Below are 19,456 nucleotides of genomic sequence, written 5' to 3'. Positions count from 1 at the left end.
TTAGACTTCTTCTCTGATTAATGTTTTCTAAGTGCACAAAATAAAGTACAAAGGGTTACAAAGCAAATGTAGTATACTGAAATACTGTTATCAAAATATTTAAAAATAAAATTTATGACTTAGTAATTTATGTGCTTACAGCCAGCAGCAACTATAATTTCAAAGCTATGCTAACATCTACTATAATTTCAAAGTGTTGATAAGCATAAACAGTGTTTTGGATTTCTGCAATAATGTGACATGAAAATACCTGATTTTTTATCAATGATAAAGTCACAGATACTCCTTAAACTCCAGTCATTTTGTTGCCTACATTTATAATAAAAGAAAATGGGGCTGAGGCCAGAGGATTGCTTGAGTCTTGGAGTTGGAGATTGCAGTGAGCTATGACTGCACTACGGCATTCGAGCCTGGGCAACAGAGGGAGACCCTGTCTGTTAAAAAATAGCAAAAACAGAAAGAAAGAAAATGTTAAGTTCCCCATAAACATTACTGAAAATAAAAATATATTTTTATATATGTCAGATATTATACAAAAATACATATGTAGATAATTATACATAAAAATAATTTTTCCCACCAAAATTCACAGACCTCTAAATTCTATAGTTGTACAAGGCTTAGGTTAAGAACATTTTTGGTTTTACAGATGAGGAACTGAGGCCCAGAGAAGGGAATCTAGTGACCCAAGGTTATCAGTAATCAGTGATAAGATGTAGATTAGAGCTGATTACACTAAGAGAACATAAGGAAAACTTAAAATACTGTATGTTGATCTTTTCCCTTTCTCCTGTGACTTTGGTGGCTTTTGCTAACATGCTCTTGGAATGTTGAACCTTTCTTTGTCTTTGCAATGTTGTCTTTTTCAAAGTGGGAGCAGCAAGCAATTTCCCCAGCCCTGAGATCAGTTGTTGGCAATTCCTGCTTTCAGTGGCAGGGCTGGGAGGATCCCAGAAAGTGCAGCCATAGGGACTCCAGGGAAGCTTCCTGTGATTGCAGCCTAAATTTGAAAACTTTCTATTTAAAGGGACAAGAGTGCTTTTTTTTTTTTTTAAGATAGAGTCTTGCTCTGTTGCCCAGGCTGGAGTGCAATGATGTGATCTTGGCTCACTGCAACATCTGCCCCTGGGTTCAAGCAATTCTGCTGCCTCAGCCTCCTAAGTAGCTGGGATTACAAGCACGCACCACCACGCCTGGCTAATTTTTGTGTTTTTAGTAGAGATGGGGTTTTGCCATATTGGCCAGGCTGGTCTTGAACTCCTGACCTCAGGTGATCCACCCTCCTTGGCCTCCCAAACTGCTGGGATTATAGGCATGAGCCACGGCACCTGGCTAAGAGTGCATATTCATTATGTGTCTCCTCTATGCAAGGTCTTTGTATATCCTCTTCCGGTTAATATTCAGAGAGGCCTAGTAAATAGTCCCCATCCTTGTTCTAGAGGGGAAGAGAGAAACTCAGAGATTGCCATGGCACATGGTGCTTGTGGTGAGCTGGGGTTGAGTTAGACTTTAGCTATGTCCTCACAGCCTAATGACGCAGGCAATTTGGTCCTCTATTTACTTATTAGGAAACTGAGGATAAAAGACTTTTAGCAAGATGGCCAAGTTCATGACTTATTAAGTGACAGAGCCAGGAAGTTAACTGAAGTCTGTTGCCTGTAATACTCATCTTTGTTCCCCTGACTCTGTTGCCCTTACATTGAAGGAATAAGGACCCCCCACCCTCCCGTCTTCTCTACCCAGGGGCCTTCTCCTCAGGTGTCTATTGCATATCTGTTATTTACAGGGCATGTCCCATGTGGGCATGCAGGAGGGGAAGGGCAGCAGGTAGAAACACATAAGGATATACTTGATTTTGAGCTGACTTTCCTAACGTCCCTAATTGGATAAATAAAGCTAACACAAAGGGAACACACAGATAATGTTCAATGACAAACACGGACAACATCAACAATGTAATAATAATAATTGTGATGATGATGATAATAGCTAACATTTATTGAATGCATACTATTTTAAGGATTTTCCAAAAGTTTTTTTTTTTTTAATTTGATGACATATCCCATAAAGAAGAGTGTGTGATGGTGATGGCACCCTTACACACTTGGCAGGAAGGACATGGCTGAGGGTGCCACAGTCATAAACACAGAAACACAGAGACATATGTTCTCCTTATTGATTTTGTAATAATAGTGGTGGCAATCTTAGCTATGAATTGAGTGAACAGGTATTATGGGAAAGGAGGGGGGTGAGATGGATCAACCAGGACAACTCCCAGGGGGCCATGTTGGCAAATTTTCCTGCCTCATGCCTTGCCTTGGTGACATACAAATTTTAGGCATTTTAAAGAAATACCCCAAACTGTCAGCCCTGTGCAGAGGGAGCATGGTTCACTCCCTAGATAGTCAATTTGGGTGATAGGAGGTGGCCAGCTGCTTGCTTGGGTCTCAGGGGAGAGGCCCTGATCTTTCTGGTCCTTCTCCCCCAATCCTGACCTCAGCCCAGACATTAGGTCATTTCTACACACTGCATTAGGCTTCTCTAACCAATAAGGAACATTTACCCTTAAACATGGTCACCATGGCATTATCACAACTAAAAAAAGAATAATAATTCCATAGGGCTTTTCAATACCCAGTCCATATTCTAATTTTCCCAGTTGTCTCAAAAATATCTTTTTGTATCCAGTTCGTTTGATTCAATGTCCAAACACAGCCCATACCTTTTATTGCGTTGCTGTATCTCTTTGATCTTTTTTAGTCTTTAATCATCTCCCTCCCCTTCTCCTTTTTCATCTTCTCTTTGTCTCTTGTGCTCTCTGTTTCTCTCTCTGTCTCTCTCTCTCTATTATGCGTTGATATTTTTGAGGAATTGAATGAGTTATCCTGGGCAATGACCCACATTCTGCTTTGGCTGGTTGCTTCCTTGCCATGTCATCTAACTTGTTCCTCTATCCTCTGTATTTTCGGTCACCTGGTGTCAGATAAATAACTTGTTTGAATTCAAATTCATTTTTTTTTGTATATGGTGCTGTATACTTCCTATTGCATTACCTCCTGAGACGCATAATTAATATCTGATCATGGTAACTCTGTGAGGTGATGGGTGTGTTAATTAATTTGATTGTGCTAATCATTACATTTTATGTATATATACATATATATAATGTATATATACATACACAAGCATATGTCGAATTATTACATTGTACACCTTAAACACTATATACAGTTTTATTGGTTAATTATATCTCAATATAGCCGGGAAATTTTTAAAAATAAAAACAAAAACAATCCCATCAAAAAGTGGACTAAGGACATGTATAGACAATTCTCAAAAAAGATATACAAATGGCCAACATATGAAAAAAATGCTCAACATCACTAATCATCAAGGAAATGCAAATCAAAATTGCATACACACACACACACACATCCCCCACACACACATGCACACCATAGAATACTACTTAGCTATAAAAAGGAATGAAATAATGGCATTTGCAGCAACCTGGATGGAACTGGAGACCATTATTCTAAATGAAGTAACTCAGGAATGGAAAACCAAACATCATATGTTATCACTCATAAGTGGGAGCTAAGTTATGAGAATGCAAAGGTATAAGAATGATATAATGGACTTTGGGGTCTTGGGGGAAAGGGTGGGTGGGTGGTGAGGGATAAAACACTGCAAATTAGGTACAGTGTACACTGTGCAGGTGATGAGTGCACCAAAATCTCAGAAATCACTACTAAAGACCTTATTCATGTAACCAAACACCACCTGTTCCCCCAAATCCTATTGAAATAAAAAATTAAAAATAAAACTGTATCTTATCAGTAGGTTCAGATGGTTCTTCCACTGAAAGAATCAGCTGGAGTCTTCCATTGTAAAGTTCCCAACCAACCTTTTACCTAATGTTTGAGCATCTTTTGATGATGGTGACCTAAGTCCATTATTTCATTACAGGTTGGAGAATAATTTTCTAATTTTATCATCCCTTTGTATTTATTACCTGGAATTCTGCTATGAAGGATTTTCTTCCATATAGTAATTGTTTGAAATCTTTTTTTCTCACAGCAGATAACTTGGTTTGAAACATAGTTTCTGTGGGCATTGACTGTATGAAATGTGAATATGAAGTGGTTCCAGATGCAGCGGAAGTGGGATGCTGAGGGTCCCCTGCAGGCACAGGCTTCCCTTCATCCTCTGTACCTGTAGCAGAGGAACCCTTGGGCTCCAGCAGTACAATTGGGGAATGCCCTGGTGAATAACACTGCCTGACCCCCATCCTCACCAGGCTTACAATGTGGGGTCCTGGAGACTGAAGGGTATGCCTGTAGTACAGAGAGAGTAGCCACTCACCAGCTTCATGACTTTGGGGCTGTTGGCCATAGTCAACCTTGCTTCCTTATCTGTAAAGTGAGAATAAGAGTACTAACCTCACAGGATAGTTGTGAAGATTCATTATGCTAATGCCTATAAAATACTTGGCATAGTTTTGGCTGTATAACAATGCTTAATAAATGCTGGCTTGATTATTCTTATTGTAATAATTTTTTTTTAAGAGACAGAGTATTGTTATGTTGCCCAGGCTGTAGTGCAGTGGCTATTCACAGGTGAGATCCCACTGCTGATCAGCACAGGAGTTTTGACCTGCTCCATTTCTGACCTGGGCTGGATCACTCCTCCTTAGTCAACCTGGTGGTTCCCTGCTCCTGGGAGGTCACCATATTGATGCTGAACTTAGTGTGGACACCCAATCAGCATAGCTCACTACAGCCCAGAACTCCTGGACTCAAGTGATCTTCTCACCTCAGCCTCCTGAGTCATCAGGACTACTGACTATTGCATTGGTTTGTTAGGATTGCCATAACAAAGTATCACAACGGGGGTGGCTTAAAAACAACAGAAATTTATTCTCTCATAGTTCTGGAAGCCAGAAATGGGAAATAAAGGTGCCAGTGGGCCCAGGCTCCTCCAAGGACTCTGGGTAGAATCCTCTCTTGCCTCTTCCCCACTTCTGGTGGTAGCTGGCAATCCCTGGTGTGCTATCACTTACAGATGCATCATGCCAATATCTGCTTTTGTCACCACATGCCCATCTTTTCCTTCTGTCTCTTCACATGGTGTTCTCCTCTCTACATGTTCACATTGTCCCCTTAGAAAGATACCAGCCATATTGAGTTAAGGGCCCACCCTACTCCAGCATGACCTCATCTTAACTCATTACATCTGCAATGACTTTATTTCCAAATAAGCTGACATTCTGAGGTACTGGGGTTTATGACTCAACATATCTTTCTGGGGGATACAATTCAACCCATAACAATTGTGTAACCATACAACACCGAGTCGTCCTACATCTTGACATATAGAAGGGTTCCTTGTACTTTATTGTTATGCCACATTTCTTGCATTTTACTGTTTTCCTACTGGTTTTCTCTCAGATATGAGATGCTATGTAGTGCAGAGTGAGGATAAGATGAGCAGCTCTTCCACGTTTAGACCCAGAGCAGACACTTGAATAAGTCGTTCTCCACCTCCAAAGACAGGATAGGAGCAGGAAACACCAGCCAGAATATCTCGTATAAACAGCAGAAGCAGTACAGCCTTAGAGAACCCATCCACACCTCAGAACTTCCCAGCCAAGCTCATGCTGGCAGGCACCCAGTGATTCTCCCGTCCGTATCACGACAAGCCTCGGAGTGAACTGTTTATTTATCAATTCTTAATTGAGTTGATGTTTACTCATGATTGCCAGTGGATGAGTAATTTACTACAGAGTTCGAGGAGTCAGATAGTGAAGAGATCATTATAAAGAGAAATTATAATAGAATTCTCTGTACTCATGGGTCTGGTAATAAAAGATTGATATAATTAGATGGGGCTTGGTAACAAATACTATTACATTATGTCTGAATCTTATTTAAATATATTGGCCTTTTATCTTAAACTTATTAGTGGGTGGCTGTAGCTTACGTTGACACCAGCTAGCTCTTTTACTCTTGCAAAAGGAGGGCTGAGCTATACAAAGGAGTCAATCATTTGATGTTTAGAAGCAATGGCACGGTATTTAAGGCAGTTCTCCCTGTTGATTTTTAGAGGAAGAGCAAGGTATAAGGGGAACTTAAGCTTCCACTTGGTCACAAACTTTCTGGATAACAAATTCAGGGGCTGTGTTTCTCTGTACTGTGGCTGTGACTACCTTGGAACCTTTAACTTGGCCAAAGTCATCCTTGAGAAAGCAGATAAAGGAAAGGGCAGGAAATAATCTGACAACGTAGTGAGAAAATGAGCTGTGGAGTAAGACAGGCCTGAGATGAAAACTTTGCCATAGTGGGTTGAGTGGTAGCCCCCCCAAAAGATATCGCTCCGTCCTATCCCTGGGACCTGTGAATGTGACCTTCAGTGGAAAATGAGTTGTTGGAGATGTAGCTAAGGACCTCAAGAAAAGATCATCCTGGATAATCCGGGGGGGCTATAAATCGAATGACAAGTGTCCTTGGAATAGACACCCAGAGGAGAGATTAATGGGGAAGAGATATGAAGATGGAGGTAGAGGCTGGACTTATGTAGAGCTATTAGGGAATAGATTTCTGTTGTTTTAAGCCACCAAGTTTATGGTAGTTTGGTGCAAGATCCCTGGGAAACAAATATACCAGTTTTATAATAAATTGCTTGTATGACTTTGGGCTAGACTCTTAATCTTTACAAACCTCAGTTTTCTCGTCTGTAAAAGTTGGGTTATTACTCTTGTCTCTCAGTATCGTGAGGACCGTGAAAGCTCACCCAACTCAGTGCCTGGTACATGACAGGCACTCAGTACACATCAGATTCCTTCTCCCATCACCTCCTACCCATTTTCCTACATGATGTTTCAACTTGAAATCTTTTTCATCTTCTACGCCTCCTAAAATGTCTGCAAAACTAACAGCCCTCCCCTGAAGAATGTTCCATTCTTCAGGAGCTGTTCTTAGGACTGTCAAATTAGAGGAGAAAGCATGGTACAGCTGGTGTTTTTGTGGCAGTTGGGTGAGAGCCATGTAGATATTAAAAGTTTTTCAAATGCAGTTCATTGAATGCAGCCCTATAGAGAAGCAGCTGAAGTCCACATGGTAGCTGCAGTGTGGCTGGCCAGCTGGGGTCTGTTTCCTTCACACAAGGAGGTCTCAGGGTACATTCCCAGCCATGGAGAAGAGACAACACATGGGAGGGGAGTGCGTATAATACTCTGGGCTGCAGAAAGAAGCCAATGTAAATGGCTTTTTGCTTGATGTCTTTAGTTCATTGATTTTAGGCCTAGAAAGTCGTGATTGATTACATCCCACCAAATGCAGGCTGGGGAAGTCAGTGTGGGAATTTAGAGCATGACTGATTTAATAAATGTTTTCAGAACCATGTATTCTTCTGAGGCATGAGAACGATGAGAAAAAGAACACTGGTCAAGAGCTAGCAGAGCTAGGGTCTGGCTTCATTTCTGTCCTTGATTAGCTGTGTGACTTTGAGCCAGTCATTTAACTTCTCTGAGGCTTCAACTTCACAGTGAGGTTGTTGGAGCCGTACATCTCAGTACTAGCATTCAATGGTTCCATGAAAATTCACAGTGATCCCCATGAGGTCAGTGTCCACCCATGTAGCACATGTATTTTGTTTGGCATGCTTGCTGGTGAGAGGAGAATCACAGGAAGGCAACAAGGGAAGAAAATTTTAAAAAATATTGGATGTTCTCTTATATATATCATCCAGGGCTTCATCCATCATCCAGGGGAGAACTAGAGATGTTTTAAAGACTTGAGACCTCCACTGCCTGGTCCTATTGAGGACACTGTGTTAATGACAGTTTTGCCATCTCTAAATGGCATTGAAAATCCAGTGCCTGGGAATAAGTAGGCAGGGGAGCGCCTGGGGACATGGCCCTGTTATAAGGTAGTGGTGTTTGTTTTTGGGACATTAGCCCTCTTCCCATTGTCTGTTATGTTGAGGTCAGTTTCCATGTATGTTTCCCTATGTCTCTGAGCACATTCTGATCAATTCATTGATGGTGAGAGGGAAGGAAAGGGAAGGAAATAGACATTTTTTAAATGCCTATGATGAGCTCCCTACTGGGAAGGATCTGTATTCACAGCCATCTTATGGGGCAATCACTTTACCCGCATTTTATACATTATAAACCTGAGGCTTGGAGGTGTTAGGTAAGTTGGATAAAGTCACTAAATTATTAAGAAGCAGAGCCAGGAATTGAACACATGTCTGTGTGAGGGCCTGTGTTTTATTTGCCTTGGCATCCTGCCCTTATACTATGACAGCTCTGGGCATGCATTGTATACAATACACCGGACTGATGGGAAGTAGCAGTGGAGGAGGGGAGGATGGGGATAAAGACAACTATGTATCATTCTTATTCTTGAACATATTATCTAATTAGACAAATAAAACTAACATAAAGGGAATACCTATGACAAGTTAACAATTTTATCAACAATATAAAAATTAGAGATACGATACTAGCAGCTAACATGTATTACACGGTATATGCCACATACTAAAGACTCTACAATTATTTTCTCAATCGTCACCATGATCCCATGTCCATATTTCATTGATGAGGAAGCTGAGACATAAGAGAGTTGGAAACTCTACCAAAGTTCACAGCCTTTGGGCTTCCAGCAGTGAGCCAGGATTCCAATCCAGCCCGACTGGTTCCATGCAGTACTACTGCTGGTATTATTTGTCATCAAATAAGGGAACCCAAGGCCCACTGTAGGCTCATTAGGAGGGATGAGTTTGGTCTGAAGTGGTCCTGGCAGACTGAAGGGAGGAAATGAAACTCAAAAAGCCTGTATGGAAATAGCCTTGTGGTCATATCAGAGATCAGGTTTCTAACGCAGGTTCTTACCAGCTCATGGTAGGACCTTGCAGTAGTTGCAGGGCTTTTCCCACACCTCCTCTCATGTCTCATGGCTAACAACCTGTTTTCTTCTGCATTCTAATCTCCTGAGAATTCTCTCTAAAATGGAGGGGGCATTAGAAGGCAGATATTTTTGGAGCATGTCTTCCCTGGGGCAAGCAAGTGCTTGGAACCAGGGGTGCAGGGAAAGCCGTATGAATCCACAGCTGACTGTGGGACAGTAATAGGGTCTGAGAGTGTTAGGTCCTGCAGCCTTTCTTGAAGCACAGATAGGAGTGAGTACAGCAGAATTACGGCCCTGGATTAGTCCAACTGGCATTGCTCATGTAAAAGCAAGAGCTTTGTCAACTGCAATCCCACTTTAAAGGGTGTGTGGGATTGAAACAAGATGGCTTGAAGGAAGAGACCAGTGCCTGTGCTCTGTCTTTGCATTGCACACAAGTGTCCCTTGTCCTGAAAGACCAGGTGGACTGGATAACTGCATAACAAAGATGGGTGCAGCTAAGGGATGAGGGGATACAAAAGGGGAGAGGCTACAAACAGCAGAGCCAGGTCAGGTCTTGGAGAGTAACTAGTCACAGATTGCAGTCAGATCCTGGGCTAACATATTTTAAGTGAAAACAATGGATTTAAATGCCATTAACAGAGCATGTATTCTCCAGGTTCTTTTATACCAGCCAGCTTCACTCATTCCAGTGACGATCTTGTCTTACCTCCTCTGTCCCTCACTCCTTCACTCTTGCCCCAGCTATCCCAGAATAGCTTAACTACCCAGTGTTGCATATCAAGAAATTGAGAGTCGGAGAGAATAAAGTGACTTAAATAGATGACTGTTTATGGGGTTAAAATACAAAACTACATTTTCTGATTTCTAGTTTGACATTTCTCCACAATGCTGTACTGAAAGCTGGATTTTTCTGTCTTTAAGGCATGGAGAAAAGTGAGGGAGTCTTGGGGTTTCTCAGAATTTGAGGCAACATCCTTAACATTGGGCAAGGTAGTCTGGCTATTAACCATGAAACCCTATGGAGTGAGCTTAGTTGAAGGGGACTGAGCAAGCCGTTTCAGAGCCCAGGGCCTCTGTGACAACCAAACACATTTGCTATTTGGAAAATAATTATAGATCCTTTTGAGAGATCCAGCTGTGGATAAAACTGGAATACTCTGGCTAGAAAAGTACTTGCTATGAAATCCATTCACCTAGTGTGATAGATTGTTAAAAATGGCCACTTTTATTCTATCCCTGTATGCATGAATCCCCCCTGCCTCCCGCAACCCAACCCAGCAAGGTGTCTGTAATATTCCTCCTATCAAGAGTAAAGTTTCTTTACCCACCTCTTGAATGGGGGCTTGACCTTGTGATTTGTTCTGGTCAGTAGGGCATTAGCAAACACGATGTATCAGAGGCTTAGAAAGCATTTGCATGTGGGGTCCTACCCTCTTCTTGACACCCTGAGACTGCCATGTAAAGAGATTGGAGTGCCTTCCGGAGGTTGAGAATATTTGGAGCAGACAAAAGTCATCCCAGCAGAGACTCCCTGGACCAACAGTGAAGGTACCTGCATTTTTGCTAAAAAGTCCAAGTGAAAGGGTATTGTTATATGCAGTCCTATCATGTTTTCTCAAATAATGGGGAAAGGACACAGGTGTCCATATATGCTTGTGAATCCAGCCGTCTTCATTGGAAAACGTGTGGCCTGCAGAGATTCAGTGGAATGATCTTACCCCAATAGTCCAGGACAGTGGCTCTCAATCGGGAGCTATTTTGACTCCCAAGAGTCATTTAATAATGTCTGGATACATTTTTAATTTTTGTACCCCCAGGGCAGGAGTATGCTACTGGCATGTAGTAGATATAGACTAGGGATGCTGCCGAACATCCTACCATGCACAGGACAGTCCCCACAACCAAGAATGATCAAGTCTGAAATATTGATAGTGTTGAGGTTGAGATACCCTGATCTGGGCAATTGTTGACTTCATGTCAGGTTTTACAGAGTTCCTTAACATATCTAGGCAATACTTCACCAGACTCCTACCCTAGCCTCATCTTCTTCAAGAGCAAGTTCTCTCTTTGGGAGTCTCTGAAGAGTCCGTCAAAAACATTTCTTAACATCCTAAGACATGCCTCTTTAGGGTTGGATAAAGATGATTTTCTAATTTTAAAATGCCTTCCTAGCCCCAGATTTTGTGCTTATATTGCAGAGAAGTAGATTGAATACCGGAGGGAAGGACATGGATCAAGATGGAAAGTCAGACGTAAGCAGAGCTACATTTGCAGAAAGTATGAGTTCAGTTTAGTTTTTGCTTATGGACCACAAAGATGGCCCTCACCTCTAAACCTTGAAGAATTCCAGAATTTTTCTGGGAGAGGAACATCTCTATCACATCTGCCACAGCGGAAGGCTTTGTGCAGGATAGCATATCATTGGCTTGAGAACAGAGTGAGCATGTGTGGAAGGGCCTGTAATTTTTAATATGACATTGGCCATAATTTATCATGTCATACCACCCACTCACAGCAGCCTCATCCTATGAAATGCTAAATGCCTTTCTTATCAACACTTGATGGGAAAATGCTGTTCTGGCATCTTCCTCTAAGGGAAACAGAAATCTAACCATGTTCCTTACAGCCTAGAACTCTGTACACAAAGATGAGACTTGTTTTTCTCCCTGAAAATTTATAGGTATTTACAAGGACTCATATCCTGTTTGCTATTTAGAGGGGCAATGGAGTGAGAAAGAATTATGTAGCAAGTTTCTTTTTCTTGAGATTTGCTCAAGCTGCTCTATGACTTAAAAAAACTCAGATATTACTCCCCATTTTTATGGGCAGCTTGCTGTTTTCTATTCTTGCTTTCCTCACCGACTTTCTTGGCAAAGCTATGCTTGAGTACTCCTAGCTGGTGGCTAGATTCTCAGTGAGATGCTTCTGTCATAAAATACCCTAGAAAAGGAGGTTCAATTCATGATCCAGGGTGAAGTCCTTGTGTTTTAGTCCTATTAAATTAAAGAACCAACTTTTACTGAGTGTTCCAAGACTGGATTCTTTCTTCCCTGGTGTCTGCAGCTCTCAGTAGGTGCAGACCTTCTGCAGAACTCCGATGGCACCCATGAAGGAAGAGGAATCCACTCTTATGGTATTAGAGCTTTATGAACCCTTTCTTAATATTAGAATGGAATCCTACAGCCAAGAGAAAACTGTGTCTCACATTCAAAGAGGCAGACATTGGAAGGAAAATATTCACCTTCTGACAAGTTGTAAAGAAATAGAAAATATTGCTTCTTTTCAAATATTTGCCTGGGTTTGATCACTTAATATTTTTTAAAAGGTCACAATACTGCATTTCCAGGTAGATCAACTAAAATGCTTGGAGAATGGTTCTGTTTAATTTATTTGCCTAGTTAACTTACAGCAAACCACAAATTATTTATTTATGTATTTATTTATTTTTATTTATTTTTTGAGACAGTTTCACTCTTGTTGCCCAGGCTGGAGTGCAATGGCGTGATCTTAGCTCACTGCAACTTCAGCCTCCCAGGTTCAAGTGATTCTCTTGTCTCAGCCTCCTGGGTAGCTGGGATTACAGGCATGTGCCACCACGCCTGGCTAATTTTTTTTTGTATTTTTAGTAGAGATGAGGTTTCGCCACGTTGGCCACCTTGGTCTTGAACTCCTGATATCAGGTGATCTGCCTGCCTCGGCCTCCCAAAGTGCTGGGATTACAGGTGTGAGCCACCTCACTGGGCCACAATTTTTTCATTTAACACAGTTGAATATGATTTCATGACTAAGGTTCTCATTGCTGAGTTATCATTCTTCAGCTGGAGAAGGGGAGAGGGAAGGTGCACTGATTCCCAAAGATCCCCTGGCATATTGTGAAGCAAGATTGAAAGCTGTATCCTGGAAAAAATTCATTAGTTTGACTCTCTTTTTAACTGCATTCCTATAAATTAAGACTCTACTCATTTAAGGTGGTTATGAGAATTGAGTGGATATAATGGGATACAGAGGGTGGCACATTGCAAGCTTTGATGATAAATTATGGATGTTATGATATGTATGTACTTTCATTTGTAAGTAATGATTTTTATAAAATATTATGATATATTTCTAGGCTGACCTTGAAGGAGAATACTAACATAACTTTGGAAAACCAAAAAATGAAAAAAGAGTATCCGTTTCTCATCATGAATAGGTTTCAAATCTCGTATTTGGAGCATTTCAATTTAAGTTTGAAGAAGCAGGACTGAGGTCACATCTTTCTCCATTGGACATTCTTTCTGATGAATAAGTATTAAAACTGCTTTGAATTTGGTTTCCCCCTTAGATAAGAAATTATTTTTTCCATACAGTCTTTTCTTTGCACCTGAAGGAGCATTGAGGGTGAAAAATAGAGGCCTGTTTCCTGTTCCTAACTGGAGCCCTCCAAGGTTGTCAAACTAGAGCAACAACTTTGTGGGATTTATGCCTGGGACCTGTCAAAGTAGAATTATCATAGCAAACCCTCTCTGCTATCAATCACAGGGGTATTGGGGATGGCAAGGGCAGGCATTTTTCAAATTTCTTTACTGTGCATATTTAGTCTTGTGCCTGGGGGAGGAAGAGCTCCTTTGAACAGTTCTTGTAGATTTCTTTTCCATCAGATGGCAGCTCACAAAACTACTTAATCTTCCCCAAAGGGCTTCTCTCATTGGCCTGCTGAGAAAAACAGCCAAGGAAGGGGGGGGGGGTGAAGACAGGGACAATCCAACAGCAAATCCTAGAAAATAAGGCATTGCTTTCAGAGGACGCACGGTCTAAGTCTGGTCACACTGATGTCGTGACTTAGAAAAGCACACTGTCCATTGAAGGTTATCTCCCGTCGCTTCTAAGTATCATGTGGACATTTAGCAACAGCACAAAGCTGACACTGCTATCATAGCGGTGTGAGTATTCTTCTGTCCTCCAGAGCCATTTCCCACATTTGTCAAGACAAAGGTTGAAGGGGACCGGACAAGGGAAATGGGTCACCCATTCATTCCCGTCTGTCAGAGGTTTGCTTTGTCATGATAACATTCAAGGAGCATGTTTATCTATCCCGCTACTGGAGGTTAAGGCAAGGGTAACAAAAAGAAGAGAAGAAACCGTGTTTGAAAAGTTTACAAATCCTGCCCTGAGGGCTGTAAACAGAGTCCAGCCGGTGGTGGAGCGTGTTAAATACCGCCACATTGATAGGGACCTGGTTCCCCGGCACTAGAAATCCACTCATGTAAACAGAGGAACTGTTGCTGTGAATCGGGTCTGTTTTGACTTAAAGTCTAAGAAACACATTGCCTTCAAAGTGAATTCTTAGGTGTCACTTCCCATAAGTTATGGCAGAAGATTACAAAGCTACTGATATAACATATTAGTTTGATGGACAGAATTATACCCCCAACGCTTCCTGCTCTCCCCAGTGACGCACACTAACTTAGTGTGCTGTGACAGCTGCCTTGATTTACCACCAGTCCGGGAGGCCAACCGGGAGAAGGAACGTTCACATGGACGCAGGGCCTGAGACTGGCCTGCAGCCTAGTTTATAAAGCTGCCCTGTAATTCACCACAAATGTGTCACCATTAAAAGAGGAAAAAAGGATTGCAGATAATAAATACTCTTTAATTTATTAGCTAACAACAAAGAGATCAGAGCCAGTTGTGATGTGATTGTTTGACATAATATTGTCAAGGAAAAAAAAGCTAAGTTGACCAGAAAGGTAAATTACACATTCAAGCAGATGCATCAACTCTTGGCTTGTCATAAGCCCAGCTAAACAAAACACCACACAGAGGGGAGGACTGGCCAAGAGCAGAGCCATTTATCTCTGAAAGAGACATATTCAAGAGCAAGTGAAATAAGACATAGTTCTTTTGGACTTGGTCAGAGGCCAGGTTTTAACTGTTATAAATTAAATGTTTTGTGTATAGGATTTGGCAATTCTAGTTGCCTTTGTCATGGTAGGGAGATGTTAGGTTTTTCTGCCTGTCTTAAACTCATGGTTTGGTCAGCTGGGGTGTGTGTCCTGCTGCTAGATATTGGAGGATCACTACCTTTTGGTAATTAGCAGATATTGGGAAGGTTTCTGTATGTGGCTTGTGATAAAATCAGTGGCTTTAGAAAAACTTGTAATCGCCTTCGTTTTCTGCAATTCTTCCTCCACAGTTGTTTAGCAATACTCACACAGGTCACCAGGCAGGAATTCATATTGATATTAGACTCGTGGAACCTGAGGATTGGAAGAAACATTTCATCCCGCATCCCACCCAGGACATGCAGACAGTTGTGTATGAGCGGGGCAACTTCCAGGGAGGCCAGGCATCTGCCGCGTGTTATTGTAACATAGCTCAGAGTCAACCAGTGCTTTCTGGGCTTTTATTTTTATATAAGCGACTGCCCAGCAAAACTCTCCCATCCCTTGCTTGGGAAATTGAGTTTTCAGATCTAAGTGGGTACTTTTGCTTTGTTTTGCATATTATGGGTCTTTGGGTTTAGCCTATTGTTAGAACAGATTTCTGGGTTTTATTCAACAGTCTGGAGGCAAGGATAGAGTTCTGTGGGTAGGTTTAAGGACATTGATTCATGGATCAACATTTTTTTGGTGTAGTTAATTGATCTGCTATGAATTGCATCTCATTTATTTTATTTGTTGCAAAGCAATATCCTGGGGGATTTTTGTTAGATGTCTTATTGAAATCAATTTATAATGTTTATGGTCTCACTGATCTACCAGCTGAATAACTGTTTCTAAAAGACAGAGCTAGAAGGCAGGGAGGGAGAGAGAGAGAGAGAAAGGGAGTGGAGAAGGGAGGGGGAGAGAGAGAGAGAGAGAGAGAGATTGATTTGGCCTAGCTCATTCTAGGTAAAAAGATGTACTAGCTCTTAAAAGTTGCTACTATGTTTTCAACGTGCTCATATATCATATATTTAACATAATTTTTTACAATTTTAGTGTCTTATTATTTTTAGAATCTTCTGTTCCTCCTTTAAAAAATCAACAAAAATATTTGCCCAAATTTGCTTTTTATCTGTATTTTTTCAAATATTAGTAACATTGTTTCCATGAGCAGATCTATAAGAATTTTTTTGTTGTTGCTATTGTAAAATAAGATACTATTTGTATAGGTCTAGACACCAGGCATCTCCTATGTCTCATAAGCTCTCTAGGGCCTCATTCTTCCATTTCTTTTTTCTTTTTTACTTTTCACTCATCAGTCTAGCCCAAGGATATAATTTCATGATGGAGAAAATAATGACAAAACAAGAGCTTAGTTTTAATCATTCTGCCTTTCCTCTGTCATTTGGGATTTCTTTTTTTAAAAACCATTTTCCAACAGTAGACTTATTTTCTTCCTTTGAGCATGGTTTTCATAAGTGACTTCTTAAAATCTGAGTTCACTAGAATATGCCCCATACAGTTATACTAGTTTGGTTTCTTTCACTGCTTCTCTATCCTCAAGCTTCCCCAACCTTCCTTCCTTGTTGTCAATATTCATAATTATATACTCAGAATTTCACTTTTAGTAGCATCCTTCCTTCTTGAATTTCATGTCCTATTAGGATCAATATCTGTGGAAATTACTATACTATACTGTACTATACTATACTATACTATACTATACTATACTATACTATACTATACTATACTATACTATACTATACTGAAATGCTATAGTCTCTTAAAAATAAAGCAAATCCAATCAAGAGTATTCATATATTTGTGTTCCAAAATATGCAAAGTTATTTCCAATTAGGCAAGGTCACTTTCTCCTACGGGTCTCATATCTTCCATACCACCAATCTTTTTATTTTTTAAGTTTGATCGTGTTGGCATTTGTTCTGCTATATAATGTATATTATGTTGCTACTTTTTGAATATGTTCACTAAATGCACTTCTGCCTGATTTTCCTCGTTTCCAAAAAGGATTTTCCCTCTTCACCTCTTCTCCTCTCCTCTCTCTCTGTATTGGAAATACCTTTCTTTTCAACAAGGTGTTCTCTTCCACTGTCACATTCTGGGCATGATTACCCACCACCGTGAGTTTAGTTCAAGTTCATTTTATTTTAGGCAGTTACGACCGGTTTTATAGGAACAATGTGCCTTTATCATGTCAACTCCATGTTGAAAAACCTTTAGGGCCTCCTCCTCACATTTGGGATACAGCCACAAACCCTTAGCCTGGCTTCTGAGGTCCACTTAGCCTTGACCTCAATGTACTTTTTTAGCCTAACCTTCCAGACTTTCCCTATTTTCACTCAGCCTTTCAAATCAAGTGATCTGCTCATAGCCAGCAACATGATTTGTTCTTTTATTTGTTCACCTCTTTGGGCTTTCCCCCCAGACCTTTTCTAGTTTTCTTAATTAGAAGGTAAGTCACCAAAAAGGTCATTAAAATCAAGTCTTTCATTGCCTTTTGTTTTTTCCTCTATGAAGAATAAAATAATTTTATGGTGCAAAATGAACTTTTGAAGGCTAAGAAAGAACATAAAGTTTGGGCCAACCAAAATTAAAAGTGACTCACAATTAATACTACCAAAGAAGGCAATCTTCCGCTGTCCTTAAGTCAGCAAGGATTTATGAGAGTGCTTGATGATTGTGTGTTGCATTTCCTCTGTTGGAAATGATACCTAGAATTTTAGAAGCATAGATTCTGAAGGATGACTTCATAATAAGGATTTTAGGAGCCCGCTCTTACCCATCTCAACCTTGGATGCCTGAAATACACTGACATTCCTACACATGGCTACATATCATTCTTATTATTCAGTCCACAGCCATTGCCAGGATAGATAAAAAGCAACTGTCATTTCACATCAGACCAAGCTAGGAAAGTATATCTTTCCTCAACCAAGAAGATGGAGTATGAACCAGACCACATGGCCCAGTGGATGGGAATTGATAGTGCATACAGTAGCTTTAAAGCAGCATGGGGCAAAATAGATTTAAATCATTCTGAAAGAAATAAATCCTAACAACGGATACATTGTGCTGAATGAAATGAAGCTCACAAAAGAATTGATAAGGAAGTATACCAAATGGAATAAAATGTAGCAGAAAGGCACATATTGGAGAGAATAAAATATGTTTCAGTCTGAAGGGGATTTAATTTACTAAGATACAACTGACCAGCTATAAAGCAGATGAATAACATATGTAGTCAAGTCAAATGGACATTCAATGGAAATAGGTTTATATAGATCAATGGCATCATGTGACCAGTTTCATTCTTCTAATTCTATGGCTCATTGTGTAATGTCTTTAGCTCTCTCAAGAAAATCTGAGGCTTTTCCTGAATCCCGAAAGAGGGAACTCACCTTAAAGGAGTGTATGATTAATTGGAAATAGGTTATTGTTTGTTGGCTTGTCTTGGTCCAGAGAACCATAATAATTTTCTGGAATTAGAAGGATTTTACAGTAAATTGCAATAGAGTATCACAGTGAAGACTATTTAAGCACTTTTTCCTCCAATGTTAAGTTAGTTCTACTGGTCACTGTGCTGAAATACTTAGAGCCATCAATGATCTTCATTTCTCTTTCTAGGAAACTTGGAAATTTTAGGTCAATATTGAAATTATCTTGCTGGGAATTTTCTCCCACATGTAAACATATTCATTAAACACTTCTGTTGTGCTTCAGTCGGAGTCCTTTGGAGAATGTAATTCTCAACATGAATGAAGCTTATTTCCAGCATTATTCACAGTGGCATATCAAGGGCAGGGGGGAAGACAGTGGTCTGCTCCAGGTACAGACAATGAGGGGATGCATTGTTTGTAGAAAGTTTTAAAACAATAATAAAACCAACTAAAATTTTGTGTATATTCTATTATCACCATGAACTGGCAATTCAGGCAATTAAAGTGATAAAAATACTCATCTCTGGAAAAAAGCTGTCAATCTAAGTTCTAAGTAATTGCCAGGAGTTCCGTTGTATTTTAAAATAATGACTATTATTGTTAATATTTATTACATTTTAACACACTTAAAAGTTTATCTTTTAAGACACATCGTATTCTATATGGAGTTACTCTGGGGAACTCCTAGCTCTCCAGGAAGCCTTAGCATACATGAACTTAGCTGTAAATTCACAGTGGTTTGGAATATTAGAGATCACATCACAGTCAGTGTCTCTAAAACCTTGGTAGCATATATTTCTGCATTTGAACAATATATTTGAACTAGGCAGTCATAGAAAAATGATGGAGAGATAAAGAAACAGGTCTTGAGTTAGTTCTGTCATTCAATGAGACTACTTGGAGCATTTACTTGTTTTTAATATTTAAAACAATAAAATAAAATACAAACCATGAAGTGTACTATTTTGTCTTTGGTAAGTGCAAATTTAAGTTTATGCATGAAGATCTCTAATATATTTGAATAATAGCTTTACATTAAAAATTTAATTTCCTTTTTAATTGTTAATTATTTCAAAAGCAAATTAAAAAATAATAATTACTAATTACATGCTTATAACTGAAAAGAATTTTGTTTTATGGAGGAAGGGGTATTAATAATTATCTGCTCTGGGTA

General features: G+C 40.0%; 1 protein-coding gene and 1 long non-coding RNA gene across 2 annotated transcripts in view; one reads left to right on the top strand and one right to left on the bottom strand.

Moving 5' to 3' along the window:
* Positions 1-19,456, top strand: part of LRMDA (leucine rich melanocyte differentiation associated) — a 1,137,335-nt gene that overhangs the window by 809,759 nt on the left and 308,120 nt on the right. The window lies entirely within an intron of this gene.
* On the bottom strand, positions 310-17,529 carry LOC129525077 (uncharacterized). The gene is made up of 4 exons (XR_008669126.2): positions 17,451-17,529; positions 4,366-4,415; positions 2,723-2,973; positions 310-434 (listed from the first exon to the last, which is right to left on the bottom strand). It is a non-coding gene; the product is annotated as an uncharacterized lncRNA (long non-coding RNA).

The sequence above is a fragment of the Gorilla gorilla genome, chromosome 8, assembly GCF_029281585.2.
Source record: "Gorilla gorilla gorilla isolate KB3781 chromosome 8, NHGRI_mGorGor1-v2.1_pri, whole genome shotgun sequence".
Classification (NCBI taxonomy): domain Eukaryota; kingdom Metazoa; phylum Chordata; class Mammalia; order Primates; family Hominidae; genus Gorilla; species Gorilla gorilla.
The sequence above is the reverse complement of the archived record's forward strand: the minus strand, read 5'-3'. Positions and strand labels throughout refer to the sequence as shown.